Here is a 19,394-nt window from a genome sequence, read left to right on the forward strand (position 1 = left end):
GAAATGCAGTACTTAGATGCAATCTCAAAAACGACAGAATGAACTCTGTTCGTCTCCAAGGCAAACCATTCAATATCACGGTAATCCAAATCTATGCCCCAACCAGTAACGCTGAAGAAGCTGAAGTTGAACGGTTCTATGAAGACCTACAAGACCTTTTAGAACTAACACCTAAAAAAGATGTCCTTTTCATTATAGGGAACTGGAATGCAAAAGTAGGAAGTCAAGAAACATCTGGAGTAATGGGAAATTTGGCCTTGGAATGTGGAATGAAGCAGGGCAAAGACTAATAAGAGTTTTGCCAAAAAAATGCACTGGTCATAGCAAACACCCTCTTCCAACAACATAAGAGAAGACTCTACACATGGATATCACCAGATGGTCAACACCGAAATCAGATTGATTATATTCTTTGCAGCCAAAGATGGAGAAGCTCTATACAGTCAACAAAAACAAAACCGGGAGCTGACTGTGGCTCAGATCATGAACTCCTTATTACCAAATTCAGACTCAAATTGAAGAAAGTAGGGAAAACCGCTAGACCATTCAGGTATGACCTAAATCAAATCCCTTATGATTATACAGTGGAAGTGAGAAATAGATTTAAGGGCCTAGATCTGATAGATAGAGTGCCTGATGAACTATGGAATGAGGTTCGTGACATTGTACAGGAGACAGAGATCAAGACCATCCCCATGGAAAAGAAATGCAAAAAAGCAAAGTGGCTGTCTGTGGAAGCCTTACAAATACCTGTGAAAAGAAGAGAGGTGAAAAGCAAAGAAAAAAGGAAAGATGTAAGCATCTGAATGCAGAGTTCCAAAGAACAGCAAGAATACATAAGAAAGCCTTCTTCAGCGATCAATGCAAAGAAATAGAGGAAAACAACAGAATGGGAAAGACTAGAGATCTCTTTAAGAAAATTAGAGATACCAAGGGAACATTTCATGCAAAGATGGGCTCGATAAAGGACAGAAATGGTATGGACCTATCAGAAGCAGAAGATATTAAGAAGAGGTGGCAAGAATACACAGAACTGTACAAAAAAAATCTTCACGACCCAGATAATCACGATGGTGTGATCACTTATCTAGAGCCAGACATCCTGAAACGTGAAGTCAAGTGCGCCTTAGAAAGCATCACTACGTACAAAGCTAGTGGAGGTGATGGAATTACAGTTGAGTTATTTCAAATCCTGAAAGATGATGCTCTGAAAGTGCTGCACTCAATATGCCAGCAAATTTAGAAAACTCAGCATTGGCCACAGGACGGGAAAAGGTCAGTTTTCATTCCCAAAGGAAGCCAATGCCAAAGAATGCTCAAACTACCACACAATTGCACTCATCTCACATGCTAGTAAAGTAATGCTCAAAATTCTCCAAGCCAGGCTTCAGTAATATGTGAACCATGAACTCCCTGATGTTCAAGCTGGTTTTAGAAAAGGCAGAGGAACCAGAGATCAGATTGCCAACATCTGCTGGATCATGGAAAAAGCAAGAGAGTTCCAGAAAAACATCTATTTCTGCTTTATTGACTATGCCAATGCCTTTGACTGTGTGGATCACAATAAACTGTGGAAAATACTGAGAGAGATGGGAATACCAGATCACCTGACCTGCCTCCTGAGAAATCTGTATGCAGGTCAGGAAGCAACAGTTAGAACTAGACATGGAACAACAGACTGGTTCCAAATAGGAAAAGGAGTACATCAAGGCTGTATATTGTCACCCTGCTTATTTAACTTATATGCAGAGTACATCATAAGAAATGCTGGACTGAAAGAAACACAAGCTGGAATCAAGATTGCTGGGAGAAATATCAAGAACCTCAGATACGCAGATGATACCACCCTTATAGCAAAAAAGTGAAGAGGAACTAAAAGGCCTCTTGATAAAAGTGAAAGAGGAGAGTGAAAAAGTTGGCTTAAGCTCAACATTCAGAAAATGAGGATCATGGCATCCAGTCCCATCATTTCATGGGAAATAGATGGGGAAACAGTGGAAACAGTGTCAGACTTTATTTTTTTGGGCTCCAAAATCACTGCAGATGGTGACTGCAGCCATGAAATTAAAAGATGCTTACTCCTTGGAAGAAAAGTTATGACCAACCTAGATAGCATATTCAAAAGCAGAGACATTACTTTGCCAACTAAGGTCCATCTAGTCAAGGCGATGGTTTTTCCAGTGGTCATGTATGGATGTGAGAGATGGACTGTGAAGAAGGCTGAGTGCCGAAGAATTGATGCTTTTGAACTGTGGGGTTGGAGAAGACTCTTGAGAGTCCCTTGGACTGCAAGGAGATCCAACCGGTCCATTCTGAAGGAGATCAGCCCTGGCATTTCTTTGGAAGGAAAGATGCTAAAGCTGAAACTCCAGTACTTTGGCCACGTCATGCAAAGAGTTGACTCATTGGAAAAGACTCTGATGCTGAGAGGATTGGGGGCAGGAGGAGAAGGGGGTGACAGAGGATGAGATGGCTGGATGGCATCACTGACTTGATGGATGTGAGTCTGAGTGAACTCCAGGAGTTGGTATTAGACAGGGAGGCCTGGAGTGCTGCAATTAATGGGGTCGCAAAGAGTCAGACACGACTCAGCGACTGAACTGAACTGAACTCCTGTGTGCTATTTTGGATCTGTCATGAATCCTCTGTTCCTTATTAATTCGTGAATATTCAGGAATTAAGAGGAGTGGCAAACAGCTCCTGGGGCTGAGGAATGCATTTATTTAATTTGTTAGTCTTTCCATACAATGATAAGTAACTATTTACGACCCTCTTGCTTTTTATGAACTATATGATAAAAGTGATTATTTACAACCCTCTCTCTTTGATATGGATTGCCTTATGTTTCCTTGATAATTTGTAAGTCTGGACTTTTGATCTTTATCTTTGCTGAACAAAGCTACCTTGTAAGACCATATATATACCCACACTATGTTGAATAAAACATCCTTGTTCCATACGAGCTTGGGTCCCCGTGTCTTTCTTTCTTTTTCTCTCTCTTTCTTTCTCTCTCTCTCAGGCTAATTCTTTGGAGCACAGAAGCTCGCTGAGCTCACTTTCTTGCCCGGGCTGGCAAGACCCTCAGGAGAGAGTGCCCTGTGCCTATGAGAAGCAGTGCAAGCCCCATGTCAAGGGCTTTATTGGTTTTCTGCATAAACCAAGGAATATCAGCCTCTTTCTCTCTCTCTTTTATTTTCTTATCCTCGACTCTGGACCACAAGGTTCCAGTCCATTAAAGGACCTCAACAAGTGAGTTTTTTCTATCCCTTTCCTAAGAACAAAGAAGATAAAGAGAAGACTAAGCAAGTATAAGCTTTCTTAGACCCGTAAGCATTTTGTTCCTCATCACCAACTTCTGATCAAGAACCCTTATCTTATATAAGCCCCTAGGTGTTTATTGGAAGGGCTGATGTTGAAGCTGAAATTCCAGTACTTTGGCCACCTGATGCAAAGAGCTGACTCATTTGAAAAGACCCTGATGCTGGGAAAGCTTGGGGACAGGAGGAGAAGGGGATGGCAGAGGATGAGATCGTTGGATGGCATCACCGACTCAATGGCCATGAGTTTGGGTGAACTGTGGCAGTTGGTGATGGACACGGAGGTCTGGCGTGCTGTGGTTCATGGGGTCGCAAAGAGTCAGACACGACTGAGCGACTGAACTGAACTGAGGTTCCTCAAGGTGGCGGGGTGGTGGGGGGGCAGGCACAAGTTTTGAGGCAGGAGCCTACTATGTTCCCCTCTCTGTTGGCTGAGAATTAAAGCCACCTTTCTATTTCCTCCAAACTCTGTCTCCATGTTTTTCATTCAGCTTCATTGGGCAGAGAAAGACAGGATTTTAGCCAGCAACACACCGACTATGTGACAGATAAATGGGGGTACAGGGGAAATATAAAGCACAATCTTTGATCTAACAGAGTTAAAAACTTGCAAAACAATTTGAGACTGCTCCCACCATCAATCATTAACGCCTGCTAAGCGGATGGACAGCAAAAACTTGAGAGACAGAGGAGCATGCGTAGGCTGAGAGCCAGGAAAAGCTGTTGCAGAAGGTAACTTTGAGTTCTGCAGACCAGTCCTGACACCCCACCAGTGAAGAGGAGAGGACTTGCGTTCAGTGCGTCCCTGCTGAGCTCATCTCCTTGACTTTAACTGATGAAGACATTTCAGAATAAAGACCTTCTTTTCTAAGCACCTTTTTTATCGATAGCACGTCAGAAACGTGCTATACATGCAAATATCTGAGATTGTTACAGCCTGCAGGACTCTTCTCACTCCAATTACTCCCTGTTCAGGCTTGCATCATCTTGTTTTTCTTTTTCCGGCTCTACCATTTTCCACCTACAGCATTCAATTCCTATTGACTCAGCACCAGATAATGCTTTTCTTCTCTGGAACCCTCTACTGTCTCCATAGTGAGACTCTGCCATTGCTGATCACAGCTGCCTTCCTTTTGATTGATCAACTACCTGCAGCACATGCAAACAGGGATACCAGCGGCCTCCACCGACCCCATCTCCTCAAGACGGGATTCCATGCCACCCCATGCCTCATTCTCACAACCTCAGTGGCAGTTAGTGGCCACGATCCCATTATCTTTTGCAGAAATTGAGAAGGAGCCTCAGAAGAAAAGAGATGCACCCCATGCGTCATATGTGATGAGAAATTAAGGGCCACCAGTTATCACTTCAGGAGAAAGTCAGTGACCCTGAGACACAGGCTAAGTCTGCCAGAAAAGCCACTGAATGATTCTACAGACTTGCTTGTGATCAAGAGGCAAGTATGACCCTTACCCTACCACCACCATCAAACACACAACTTGTAAATAATCAGTCAAACGTACACTCCTCCAGGGTGGGAAACCCAGTTCTATACATTCTTAATTCCACCTGCTTGACAGTGCTGCTCGTCCATGCTAGAGGAGACAGTGTTGTCTGGCAGCAGAAGCTTCAATCAGAATCTAATTTTCATCCTTGTAGGTACCTGAGTCTCATTCACTTTCTCATTCAAGTAAGAAACAAGCATTTCGTTCAAAGCCATTAATGAAACAATAAGCCAGTGAAGCCTCCTTTGAAATATCTCTTCTCATTTATATTTGTTTGCACTGTATATTCTTCATACCAAGTCCTAAATAGACCAAAAACAGGGGTTTTTTAGGATTTTTTTAAAAATAAACATTGTTTTCAGGTATAATCTATAGATACTGTGAGATGAGGCGTTTCAAATTTCTCTTAAAATAATACAATCTGTCACGTTTAAAACCCCTCAAACCAAAATGCAGGCTATATTTATATAATGTAACATAAATTACTAAAATCTTAAATTCTAAATAATTTTGCTACAAAGTGAAGACATTCAAAATTCTGTGAGAAAATACCTTCATTGTCAAAAATAAACAATATAATGGAAAATAAGAATAAAAGCTCCCCAAAAAAGAATAAAATTCCTCAGCAGATGAATGGGTAAAGATGTGATATATATATGTATGTGCATATATATATATATATATATATATATCCACACACACAATGGAAAATTACTCAGCCATAAGAAAAAAATGAGAAGTTAGAGTTTCTTTGATCATAACTACCCTGGTGATGTGCATATATTTATATACATATATATATATATATATATATATATATATATATATACACAATGGAAAATTACTCAGCCATAAGAAAAAAATGAGAAGTTAGAGTTTCTTTGAGCACTAACTATCCTGGTGATTCAGAGATAAAGGATCCACCTGCCAATGCAGGAGACACAGGTTTGATCCCTGGGCTGAGCACATCCCCTGGAGAAGAAAATGGCAACTCACTCCAATATTCTTGCCTGGAAAATCCCATGGACAGATGAGTCTGGTAAGCTACAGTCCATGGGGTCACAAGAGTTGGACAAGACATGATGACTAAACAACAAAACAACAATAAATGCTGCATTTTCCTTCACCATAAAAAAAATAAAAATGAAATTTTGCCATTTGCAACAACATGGATGAACCTCAGAAGGACTTATGCTTTAAGAAGTAAGTCAAACAGAAAGACAAATTTCATATGATAAAACTTACATGTGGAATCTAAAAAGTAAAACACATTGCATGAATATAAGAAAACAGAAACAGATTCATAGACACAGAGAACAAAATATTGGTTATCAGTGGGGAGAGGGAAGAAGGGAGAGGCAAGATAAGGGTAGAGGATTAAGAGCTACAAAGTACTATGTATAAAATAAATAAGGTACAATGGTACAGGACAGGGAATATAACCAATATCTTATAGTAAGTTTAAATGGACTATAATATATAAAATGTTGAATCCTAAAACTAATGTTGTACACCTGAAACCAATACAAAATTGTAAATCAACTATACTTCAATTAAAAAAAAACAACACTGAAAGCTACTTCTATTGTTGCTCACCCCTGCAGTGCTACGCAGAGTAGAGTAACACATCTCCTGTCTCTTTGTTTAAGTGAAAGCAGAACAGATTAACTCTAACACCACCAGCAGGATCCTCATCCTTTATCTCACCATCTACCTTTTCTCCTACCTGCCCTTTACATATTTTCCTCTCTGCACATTTTTTTCTCATCTTTTCCCTCTTTTTTCTTCCATTTTCTTCTCCCTTCTCTTTCCCCCATTCTCTAACTCACTCTTTCCCTGCCCTCCCTTGCACCTCCCATTCCTTGCCATTCAAAGGCTATGAAGTGAAGTCCAAACACAAATTGTTATTGTTTGCTTTCATTTTTAAAGTGGGTGTTTTGAATATTTTCCATTTTTAACTCTAAAATAAACATTTACTTTTTCCATGGATGGGTGTTTGTGCCTACAGGTGTTCACAGTGTTCCCCATGAGGATCAGTGGACCTTGAAAGAGAAAAAAGATATATGCTCTAGAGTTATAATACATTGGGACAAGCCCTTTCAAATCTGTTTGAACGCGGTTATCGCTTCTGGATGCACAGACACTTGCAGATAAAGTCCTGAGGAGGGGGCTGACGCGTTCTTACCAGGTTCACATGAAGCATCCCCCAAAGGATGGCTGGAGTTTTCAATTGCTCTGGCAAACTGAGGAATGAGAAATCATGTCATGCTAGTAATATTTAACTTGGCCAGGGGTAAAATCTGAGTTGTAGCACTTGCTGATTACTATGGTGTAAATGTTCCCATCATGACCAATTTCAAGCTACTACCATGGCATCACTGAACACGGAGTTGAGAGTCAATGCGCAGTAGGCCCACTGTTAAATAGTATTTCTACCATGCAGACACACTAGATGTAAATAACCTCAAGGACAGATAATACTAAATTTCGCTAAAATAATTAGGAAGTTATGGGTTTTCAGTATTTTTACCTTTGTTCACAGTACAACTTATTTCAGTTTAAGAATACAGAATTTATTTTTTAATAATGGCTATACTAGACAACTAGCTTGCAAAATTTCTGAAAATGTAACATTCTGTTCTCATAAACTGGTACAAGCCAGCTCCCACACACCTCCTTGAGGAAAGTTACCTCCTCTTATCCAGTTATATAAGAAAAGCTGGCTGCTCAGATCAAATGGGATTTTGAAAGCTGCAGTAATACTAGAATAGAAGAAGGTCTCTTTACAAATAATGAAGGAAAACTAGCACTCAAGTAAGTTATCAATGTTGTTGGCATTTGTGTAGAAAGACTGCACTTCGTCAACAGAAAAAATCTTCTTGGTGCCTCTGATGCACCAAACACAGCCATTTGCCACCAGCTCAGCCTCCCACAATCATCACTTTCATCAAGGTCTGCCACACTGTGCCTTTCCACCTCATCTCCAATAACTTCTCCTTTGCCCAAACCGACTTATTTTTCTCCAAACATGTGTCTCCTTAGCTCCACTTGGTCTGTCTGGCTGTATTTCCCTGCTGAGAAGCCCTTTGACTTCACATTTCAGGAACTAGCTTGGATGCCACCTCCAGCTTTTCAACCTCAGGATCAGGGGGCTCCCACAGCTCTGGTTAAATGCATGTACCTTAATCTGCACTCTGTCTGTATGTACTCACAACTAATTTAGAAAAGTTAGCAGTGGCCATAGGACTAGAAAAGGTCAGTTTTCATTTCAGTTTCAAAGAAAGCAAAACCAAAGAATGTTCAAACTACTGTACAATTGTCTTCATTTCACATGCTAGCAAGGCAATGCTCAAAATCCTTCAAGCGAGGCTTCAACAGTATATGAATCAAGAAATTCCAGATGTACAAACTGGATTTAGAAAAGTCAGAGGAACCAGAGATCAAATTGCCAACATCTGTTGGATCATAGAAGAAGAGCAAAGAAATTCCAGAAAAACACCTATTTCTGCTTCATTGACTACACTAAAGCCTTTAACTGTGTAGATCACAAAAAACTGTGGAAAATTCTTAAAGAGAAGGGAATACCCGACCACATTACAGGTCTCCTAAGAAACTTCTATGCAGGTCAAGAAGCAACAGTAAGAACGAGATATGTAACAATGGACTGGTTCAAAATTTGGAAGGGAGTATGTCAAGGCTGTATATTGTCACCATGCTTGTATGAGTACATCATGTAAAATGCAAGGATGAGGCAAAGCTGAAATCAGCATTGCCACAAGAAATAACAACAACCTCAGATATGCAGATGATATCACTTTAATGCAGATGAATCACTTTTAAGAGGATCTTAAAAGCCTTTTGATGAGGGTGAAAGATGAGAGTGAAAAAGCTGGCTTAAAGCTCAACATTCAAAAGCCGAGGATCATGACATCGGTTCCCATCACTTCACAGCAAATAGAGGGGGAAAAAAGTGAAAACAGCAACAAATTTTATTTTCTTGAGCTCCAAAATCACTGCAGACAGTGACTGTAGCCATGAAATTAAAAGATGGGAATATAGATAAATGAAATAGAATTGAGAGTCTGGAAATAAATCCTTATATTTATGGTCAGTGGGTTAACAAAGTTACAAAACAGTTCAACAGAGAAATTATGCTATTTTTGACAAATGATGATGGAGCATTTGGACATTTAGAAGCTAATAATATATGTATTATACATATATATATATATACCTATATATACATATGTAAGAAAGACAGACCATGACCATTACCCCCTATCTTATACAAAATCAACTCACAGACCTAAATGAAAAATCTAAAACTAATAAAATTTTAGGGACAAAAAGTAGCTTGCAGTCTCAGTAGAACAAAAAATTCTCTATGTCCAGTGACAATGTTAACTAGATTTTTTGTGGTGACTAGATTTAATGTTATGTGTCAATTATACCTCAGCACACAAAACAAGAAAGCAACACGTAGCTAGCTTGCTCTTCTGTATTTAAGGAACCTTCCCCAATACACAAAAACCCTACAATTACCTCATCTGGAGCAGAAACCTCACAAAAGAGAGGATGACCATCCTCCTTAAAATCTACCCCAAACATCCCCTGTTTTCATTCGACTCATAATAAAGGTTACATTTCTGCAATGTCCTGGGGGCCTGGTAGTGGTAGCGCGTCTCTGGGTATAACTGGTGCTGAGTGCAGGTTCTCAGATTTGCCCCTTCTTCCAGAGAAGCACTACCTCCTCTTCAGAATAAGTATGGACCCAAATAGTCTATATATTATGCCTTCACTAAACACCTGCTATAAAATAGTCTGAGGTGGGACTTTCCTGGTGGTCCAGGGGATAAGACTCCAGGCTCCCAATGCAGGGGACTTGTGTTTGATCCCTGGTCAGGGACTAGTTCCCACATGCTGCAACTACGTCAAATAAAGACAAATAAGTAAAAAAAAGAAAAAGAAAAAGACTGCAGTATGTGTAGGTCCCATCTCTGGTCTTATTTATTTTCAGTGGTTATATAATCCTTTGACCCACAGTTTCTGGCTCAAACTAAGGACCCAAAGCTGAAGTGCAAAAACAAACTCCAGCTTCGAAGGGAAGGTAGAAAGGTTTGTTCTCACAGAATCTGTCCCCATGACCACTGAAATAACCAGCTCAGATTCTTAGTTTTTATTCATTGCAATCAGTAAATATCTATTAAGTAATCACAAGAGATTTATTGTGCAATTAAAGTTGATCATGTAGTATGCAACCATGAGAAGACACAAAGCCAGATTTCTACACAGTCCATTCTTGATGACGAGTAAGCATACACCTTTATGTTTTCACAGACTGTGTTTACAGAGCAATTCCAAACTCTCTTCACTGGGTGACATGCCTCTGTGTGACTAAAGTTTCTAGGCTCTATATGGGCAAGGTAGCTAGGCAGATAATCCCCTAAAACTCAAATTGTTTCTAAGGGAAATAGGGGTTATACTTATGCTGGAGGAGGATAAAGATAGACTTTGAAAGAGCAGGTGGTTAGAGGTTAGCATTCATCATCATGGAACTGATCTCAGTAACGTAAGGATCTCATTGCTTGTGTTATCCCAAGTCCCCAACTATCCCACCAGCAGGTATTGTTGGTGACAAGGTAAACCCTGAGAGCAAAGCCCATCACTGCTATAAGAACTACTTAAACGCTCATGATTTGAGTTGTTTCTTTAAGCAAAATACACACACACACACATATATACATTTTTTTGTCATACACTTGAATAATAATGAAAAGGGCAAAAGGGATGGGAAAGAAGAAATGTTTAGGGGAAAGAGAATGACAAAGGGATGAAAAAGTAGAGAAGAAATAAGGACGGAGAACATTACCCTATAAGTTCACTGAGGCCATATACCAATACCTTGTACAGTGCCTTGCATTTGGAGAGGGAAATGCTTATCCAATGAATGAATGAATGAACATTCATGAAAAATGAGAGAGAAACAAGATACATGAATATGTTAACTTATAAATAGGTTTAACTCTTTAAATATTAAGCACACGTGCCTTTATATAAAAAGATAACACCAGTGATATTCCTTCCAAGCTCCTCCAAGCAGAAATATGTACTTCCTATTGTTTATCCTCTGTTGGATATAAATCAGCCATATATCTTACCCACCTCCCTTTATCACCAGGATGTTGATCCCAGAATGCAAAAGAGCAACAGATGCCTATTAGGTCTGAACCCACAATTTGGTTTCCAGTGGAACTGTACTCTCAACTAACATGAGACGGAAATGAAGGCTGATTGCCTATTTATAAGAACTGACTTCACACCTAGCGCATATACAAAAAAAATAAACCAAAGGTATAAGATGAAATTCTGGGCTTCCAATCTACAAAAATTTCACAAAAGGTTTTATTGTTAATTGCAAAATAAGCCTATTTGCCCATAGAGACCCTTGGGAAACAGTGTCACTGACTGGATAAAATATGTAAATACTTTGCATATATAACCTTAATTGTCTGGCTTCCTGAAAAATGAAAGAATTTACTTCAGAGACATTTGAGATCAGTATCTATGGACTACATTCCTTCTCCTAGGAACACAGAGATCTTTTATTTCAACAACTACATCCAAGACATACGCCAAAGATAACACAGTGCCCAGAAAGCTCAGGAGAACCAATCTCAAACAGAAACTGCCTCTGTGAAATGCCCCATTTCTCCCACCCAATATTTACATGCCACCTAAGTATCACCCATGTGGTCTGAAAGCCATCAAAGAGACAATGCTGATAGGTCGAGAATTGAACAATAGTTACCACAGATATATTTAAGGAAAATTCTTCTATTCAATAGCCTGAAAAGTACCTCTCAAATTTAGTTTTCAAAATCTTGGTTTTAAAACACACTGGCTGAGAATCTGGAACCTACTATTTATTGAGGTTATTTGATCCATATTCACTCTACCGAGCAAATAGTGATTCCTGGAAGAAGAGGTGAATCTGGGAACCTGGACTCAGCACCAGTTATATGCAGAGACCTGCCCATTTCCAGGCCACTAGAACATGCTGAAATGTAACCCTATTTACGGGTCTAATGACAATAGGAGTCTTTGGGGTGGGTTTTTTAAAGCTTTTTAAAACGTCTTTATTGAATTTGTTGCTTCTTTTCTTACATTTTGCTTTTTTGGCCATGAGGCATGTGGGATCTTATCGCCCCAACTAGGGATCACAGCTGTACCTCCTGCATTGAAAGAAGTCTCAACCACTGTACCACCACGGAAATCCCTTGGCTAGGTTTTAAGGAGGATGGGCATCTTCTCTTTTGTAAGCTATCTGCTCCAGGTGAGGTAACTGTAGGGTTTTCGAGGAAGAAAAAGACTCCTCAGATACAAAGGTGCAGGCAAGGGAGACTAAGAGTGACTCAAGAGTCTCAAGTTTCAAGTTCAACCAGAACTCCTCATTTCAAGTTTTGGGACCTCATTCCTTCCTTATCAATGACCTACTTTCCCATGGAACACTTTGCAAGGCTGTGAACTAAACTGATGTAATTCTGCAGTCTGCACAATCAAATTTTGCATTTGATTTTCAATAATATCATGCCTGTGACTATAAGAAATAAAAGATCCTTTTAGGGTTGCTGTGGAAACTCTCTGGTTCTCAGGCCAAGAAATGAAGTTGTTTAAGTTGTTTAAGAGTTTAAGATCCTGAGATGTTCACTTTCTTTCTGTAAGCACTCCACTGTACTCAGTAATAGCCAATTTGCAGCAAGGTCCTTGCAGTGATCGCTGCTTCTGTAACAGGTGCAGCAGCCACTTGGGCCCCCAAAGCATATGTGTTTCATCACCATCAACTACATGTGGCTATTTGATTGTGATGCCACCGAGTGTCATGTATAAGTAGCATCACATTTCCCCTTGGCGAGGGGCTCAGACCAACCCAACCACAGAAACAATCTTCAAAAGAGTTTCTCCTCAGACTAATCCTAATACCAATTTCTATTTCAGTCAGGGTTCAGTTAAGATGCAGAAACTGCAGCAATTCAACCAGGGAAAGCATAATATAATGAATTATTCACTTGGTGAAAAGGTGGTTAGCTACTAAAAGAGTGTAAGAGAATTTTATGGGAATAGAAATGGCAACCACAGAATACAGCTATTATTCTCAGAGCTGAGGGAAGGATAAATAAGGAGGAAACTTCAAAATGTAGAGAAAAGCTGCTCCAGGCTAAGATTTGGGTCTCTAAGGAGATGGCTCAGCTACTACAGAAACACGTCACTCACCACTCGGATGAAGAGGAAACCTTCTAGACGACACTCACTAGCTGGAGCCATGGGAGCAATTCACCACCAGAAAGGATACTGCCAAGGCCAGCTGTGGCCTGATTCATTCACTGTCATGTGGAGAAAAAAATCAAGATGAGTCCTTCATTCTCCAGTTCGGAGAATCCCATCAGCACACCCTTCATCCCCAGTTGGTTAAACCCAACATCTGGCAGAGAAAAACTGTAGCTTGCAAGAGCACAGATCCAGGATCATACAGCAGGATGAGGAAAGGTAGATGTGGAGCTAAAGGAAAATGAATGCACAATTGGAACACCTGAACATAAACACTAGGAGGAAAGGTGGAAAGAGGTAAATAATTACAAGACATACTTAGAGGCAGAAGCGCTTGTACTTGATTTTGAGTCCTTTTGGAAGTGAGTAAGAGGAGGGCTCAGGATGACGTTCTCCTAAGAGAGAAGGGAGAAAACTAGGGATGTTCAGTCTTGTGTCAAATGAGTTTTGTTTGGTGGGGGAGGTAGGGAATTAAGAATTACATTTTGGGCATATTCCATATATCTATGACAGAGGTCAAGGCATCAAATGGCAGACAGCAATGCAAAGCTTGAGGCTGGCTGAATATAAATGGGCATCATCAGCAGGTAGATGCTATTTCAGGTCCCAGGACTAGATGACATCACTTACAGAGAAACTGTACTTGGATAAAAGGGCAACAAGTGTGCTCTGAGAAGCTCGAACACTTACAGAAATCAGAGAAGGGATGAGGCGCGAGTAAAGGAGACAGATTAGCCAGTGAGAAAGGAGGAAAAAAAATCAGGAGAAGCTGGGGTTATGGAGGCAGAGTAAGAAGTGTTTACCACCAAAGCAGTCAATTCTGTCAAATACCAATTCCACTGGATTTAACAAGATGAGTTTAAATGAACAGAGGAAAAGAGTTAGGAGCAGAGAAGTGAGTTGTAGCAAGAGGAAATGGTGGGTCTAGGTAGGACTTTTAAACTGAGCTGTCCAATATAGGAGCCTCTAGTCACAGGTAGTTCCTGAGCACCTGAAATGAGATGTGCTACAGGTATAAATAATGAACCAAGTTTTTAAAACTTAGTACAAAAAAAGTATTAAATATCTTGTTAATGATTTTTATATTAGTTGCATGTTAAAATGGTAAATTTTGTATATAATGTGTTAAATAAAATGTATTACAATTAGTTTTTCTTTTCACTTTTTGTGGTAGAATTTTTATTTTGTTTATATATTTTAATTTTTGGCTGTGCTGAGTCTTCATTGCCCCGTGTGGGCTTTCTCTAGTTATAGCGAGGGGGGAGGGGCTACTTTCTAGTTGTGGTGCTCAGGCTTCTCACTGCGGTGGCTTCTTGTGTTGTGGAGCACTGGCCCTAGGTCTGAGGGCTCAGTAGTTGTGGTGCACGGGCTTAGTCGTCCTGTGGCATGTGGGATCTTCCAGGATGAGGGATCAAACCCATGTCCCCTGCATTGGCAGGCGGATTCTTATCCACTGGACCCCCAGGAATATCCATCTTTTCACTTTTTTAAGGCAGCTATCATTAAAATTTTAAATACATACATGGCTGTATTAGGGCATGTTTGCATGCTAACAGAATGAGCAGGGGAGAAGCAGAGATTGATAAATGTAGAAAGAGAAAGCAGAAGAGGGAAGTCATACATAAGCTTTAAGAGATAAGGAGAAGTGGGGAAACAATCATAGATTGATGGACAGAGAGAAAGGCAGATGCACACATGCAAATATTTCTCATATCCTTTAAAAAGGAACTCTGTGCATGTGCACTCAGTCACATCTAACTCCTTGCGACCCCCTGGACTGTAGGCCACCAGGCTCCTCCATCCAGAGAATTCTCCAGGCAAGAATACTGGAGCGGGTTTCCATTTATTTCCTTCTCCAATAAACAGAGGCTATCCAATCTTCTTAAACAGCCATGAAGCATTAATAAACATTTACCAAGGTCTAGGCTGAACTCCTGGAGTTGGTGATGTACAGGGAGGCCTGGCTGATGCAATTCATGGGGTTGCAAAGAGTCGGACGTGACTGCGCAACTGAACTGAACGGAACTGAACTGAAGGCTGCAAATAAAATCTTAATATGCTTCAAAAGGTACAGTTCATATTGCAAGAAAATAAGAAATTCACAAGAAAAAGGCAGCAAACTCAATCTAACCTCATGAATCACACAAAACTGTTTCCTAGATAACTCTCGGGTTAAAGCAGAAGTCAAAACTAAAATACAGAATGTTTAAAAATTAAAAAAAAACAACACTACATTTCAAAATTCATCTGATCCCACCAAAGCCTTAATGGATGGAAACATTCAGAATTTTTAGTCATCTTCTTAGCATACTGAAGACAAACTAAATGACTTAAGCATTCAAATCAAGAAACTAATAAACGAACACACAGAAGGAATACAAAGAAGAACTAACAAAAAGATCTTAATGACCCAGATGACCACGATGGTGTGACCACTCACCTAGAACCAGAAATCCTGGAGTGCCACCTGAAGTCAAGTGCGCCTTAGGAAGCATCACCACGAACAAAGGTAGTGGAGCTGATGGAATTTCAGTGGAGCAATTTCGAATCCTAGAAGATGAAGCTGGTAAAGTGCTGCACTAAATATGTCAACAAATTTGAAAAACTCAGCAGTGGCCAAAGGACTAGAAAACGTCAGCTTTCATTCCAATCTCAAAGATAGGTGATGCCAAAGAATGTTCAAACTACTGCACAATTGCACTCATCTCACACGCTAACAAAGTAATGCTCAAAATTCTCCAAACTCGGCTTCAACAGTACATGAACTGAGAACTTCTAGATGTACGAGCTGGATTTAGAAAAGGCAGAGGAACCAGAGATCAACTTGCCAACATCCACTGGATCACAGAAAAAGCAAGAGAATTTCAGGAAAACATATACTTCTGCTTCATTGTCTACACTAAAGCCTTTGACTGTGTGGATCACAACAAACTGTGGAAAATTCTTCAAGAGATGGGAATACCCAACCACCTTACCTGCCTACAGCAAAACCTGTATGTAGGTCAAGAAGCACCAGTTAGAACTGGACATGGAACAATGGACTGGTTCCAAATTGAGAAAGGAGTATGTCAAGACTGTATATTGTCACCTTGCTTATTTAACTTATATGCAGAGTACACCAGGGCTTCCCTGATAGTTCAGTTGGTAAAGAATATGCCTGCAATGCAAGAGACCCTAGTTTGATTCCTGGGTCAGAAAGATCCACTGGAGTAGAGATAGGCTACCCACTCCAGTATTCTCGGGCTTCCCTTGTGGCTCAGCTGGTAAAGAGTCCGCCTGCAATGTGGGAGACCTGGGTTTGATTCCTGGGGTTGTGAAGATCCCCTGGAGAAGGGAAAGGCTACTCACTCCAGTATTCTGATCTGGATAATTCCATGGACTGCATACTCCCCAGGCTGGATGAAGCACAAGCTGGAATCAAGATTGCTGGGAGAAATATCAATAACCTCAGATATGCAGACGACACCACCCTTATGGCAGAAAGTGAAGAGGAACTAAAGAGCCTCTTGATGAAAGTGAAAGAGGAGAGTGAAAAGCTGGCTTAAAACTCACATTCAAAAAACGAAGATCATGGCATCTGATCCCATCACTTCGTGGCAAATAGATGGGGAAACAATGGAAACAGTGACAGATTTTATTTTCTTGGGCTCCAAAATCACTGCCGATGGTGACTGCAGCTATGAAATTAAGACGCTTGTCCCTTGGAAGAAAAGCTATGACCATCCTAGACAGCATACTAAAAAGCAGAGACGTTACTTTGACAAAGGTCCATATAGTCAAAGCTATGGTTTTTCCTGTACACATGTATGGATGTGAGAACTGGACCATAAAGAAGGCTGAGTACTGAAGAATTGATGTTTTTGAACTGTGGTATTGGAGAAGACTCTTGAGAGTCCCTCAGACAATAAGGAGATCAAACCAGTCGATCCTAAAGGAAATCAATCCTGAATATTCATTGGAAGGACTAATGCTGAAGTTGAATCTCCAATACTTTGGCCAACTGATGCAAAGAGCCAGCTCATTAGAAAAGACACCGATGCTGGGAAAGATCGAAGGCAGAAGGAGAAGTGGACGACAGAGGACGAGACAGTTGGATGGCATCACTGATTCAATGACATGAGTTTGAGCAAGCTCTGGGAAATGATAAAGAACAGGGAAGCCTGGCATGCTTCAGTCCATGGGGTCGCCAAGACTCAGACATGACAACAACAATAAAAGATCAAACTAAAACCAACAGAGAATAGGGGAAACTAAGTAAAAGTAGAAATTAATGAACTGGCAAGCATAGGAAAACCGCATAAACCTAATAAAACTGTAATTTTGTTTTGTTGTTAAATACTACAACATAAAAACCATTAGTTAGCAGAACCAAGAAAAAAGGAAGAGGAAATAAAAATATATACAGTGAGAAAGTGAATATACCCAAAAATGGACCAAAATTATAAAATTTCCAACATATGCCAATAAATTAGAATCCCATGGATGGAGGAGATTCACTGGTGGGCTACAGTCCACGGGGTCGCAAAGAGTTGGACACGACTGAGCAAATTCACTTTCACTTTCACTTACTTTCACATGAAATAGACATATTTTAGAAAGATATAAATAACTAATATTGACTCTTTAAGAGTGAAAATTAGCCTAATAATTAGACAACTTAAAAATGTAGCAAAAGTTCTAACTTCAAAAAAGCACTAGTTGAGACTGTTTTACCAGAGAGTCCAATATATTTTAAAGAAGAGATAATTTCTGAGTTATTTAAATCATTCAGATAATAAAAACTATGACAAGCTTCCCAATTTACTTTTTTTAAGAAGTTTATCCTGACTCTAAAAAGTGACTATGTGGACTTCCCTGCAGGCAGAGTGGGTAAGAATCTGCCTACCAATGAAGGGGACATGGTTCAATCCCTGCTCCAGGAAGATTTCAAATGCCTTGGAGTTACTAAGCCCACACACTAGAGCCCAAGAGCCAGAACTACTGAGCCTGTATGCTGCAACTACTGAAACCCATGGGCCTGGAGCCTACGCTTGGCAACAAGAGAAGCCACCACAGTGAGAACCCCGTGCACCCTAACAAAGAATAGACCCTGCTCACCATAACTAGGGAAAGCCCTCGCATAGCAATGAAGACATGGTGCAACCAAACAAATAATAAAAAATAATAAATAAAAACTAACAATGCTAGCAAAAATAAAATAAATCTTGGGTCATTTTCACCAAGGAATATAAATTTTAAAATCCAAAATAAAATATTAACAAATCTAATTTACCACACTATAGGATACTTTTGACAGCAACCAACAGAAACCGTGATTCAAATTATTTTTAACCACATGAGTATTTCTTGACTCAGCCAGAAGTCTCAGTTCAGTTCAGTTCAGTCGCTCAGTCGTGTCCAACTCTTTGCGACCCCATGAATCGCAGCACGCCAGGCCTCCCTGTCCATCACCATCTCCCGGAGTTCACTCAGACTCGCGTCCATCGAGTCCGTAATGCCATCCAGCCATCTCATCCTGGGTCGTCCCCTTCTCCTCCTGCCCCCAATCTCTCCCAGCATCAGAGTCTTTTCCAATGAGTCAACTCTTCGCATGAGGTGGCCAACATACTGGAGCTTCAGCTTTAGCATCATTCCTTCCAAAGAAATCCCAGGGTGTATCTCCTTTAGAATGGATTGGTTGGATCTCCTTGCAGTCCAAGGGACCCTCAAGAGTCTTCTCCAACACCACAGTTCAAATGCATCAATTCTTCGGCACTCAGCCTTCTTCACAGTCCATCTCTCACATCCATACATGACCACAGGAAAAACCATAGCCTTAGACTAAGTTTTAGGACAGGCTGCAGTTCAATGATGTTAAGAATCCAGACTTTTTTCCATGTCTCTGCTGTGCCATTCTTGGTGTTATGTCATTGCTAGTCTTGTAGAAATATGACAGCAGTATTTCTAAGCATCCAGGCACAATTCTCAGAGGAAGATGAAAAGATGACTCCCTTTGATTTTCACTTCAGAGAAAGGACATTTTTTTTCAGAAGCTCTCCTAGCAGATGTCATGTCTCATTAGAAAGAGCTAGATCAAATGTCTATTCCTGGACCAATTCCAATAAATGACAATGTTTTGTTTTAGTCTGTAGCATCAGAATCCCCTGGAAGATTTATTTAAACACATATCACAGGGTCCCATCCCCAGTTTCTGATTCAGTAGGTCTGGCATGGAGCCTGATGATCTGTATTTCTTGTACGTCCCCAC

At 40.3% G+C, this 19,394-nt stretch overlaps 1 protein-coding gene across 17 annotated transcripts in view; it reads right to left on the reverse strand.

Annotated features, from left to right (window-relative positions):
* AADACL3 (arylacetamide deacetylase like 3) overlaps positions 1 to 19,394 on the reverse strand; it is a 189,815-nt gene that overhangs the window by 155,129 nt on the left and 15,292 nt on the right. For 9 of the 17 annotated variants that reach the window (XM_069546071.1, XM_069546054.1, XM_069546068.1 and 6 more), the window contains exon 2: positions 13,094 to 13,203. The exons of 5 other annotated variants lie outside the window; for them this stretch is intronic. The gene's annotated coding sequence lies outside the window, so the exon portion shown is untranslated. Of the gene's footprint in view, positions 1 to 13,093; positions 13,204 to 15,587; positions 15,698 to 19,394 lie in introns of all 17 variants that reach the window. 3 more of the 17 variants (XM_069546058.1, XM_069546067.1, XM_069546056.1) reach the window with 1 other exon arrangement.

Source organism: Ovis canadensis, chromosome 12 (genome assembly GCF_042477335.2).
Source record: "Ovis canadensis isolate MfBH-ARS-UI-01 breed Bighorn chromosome 12, ARS-UI_OviCan_v2, whole genome shotgun sequence".
Taxonomy (NCBI): domain Eukaryota; kingdom Metazoa; phylum Chordata; class Mammalia; order Artiodactyla; family Bovidae; genus Ovis; species Ovis canadensis.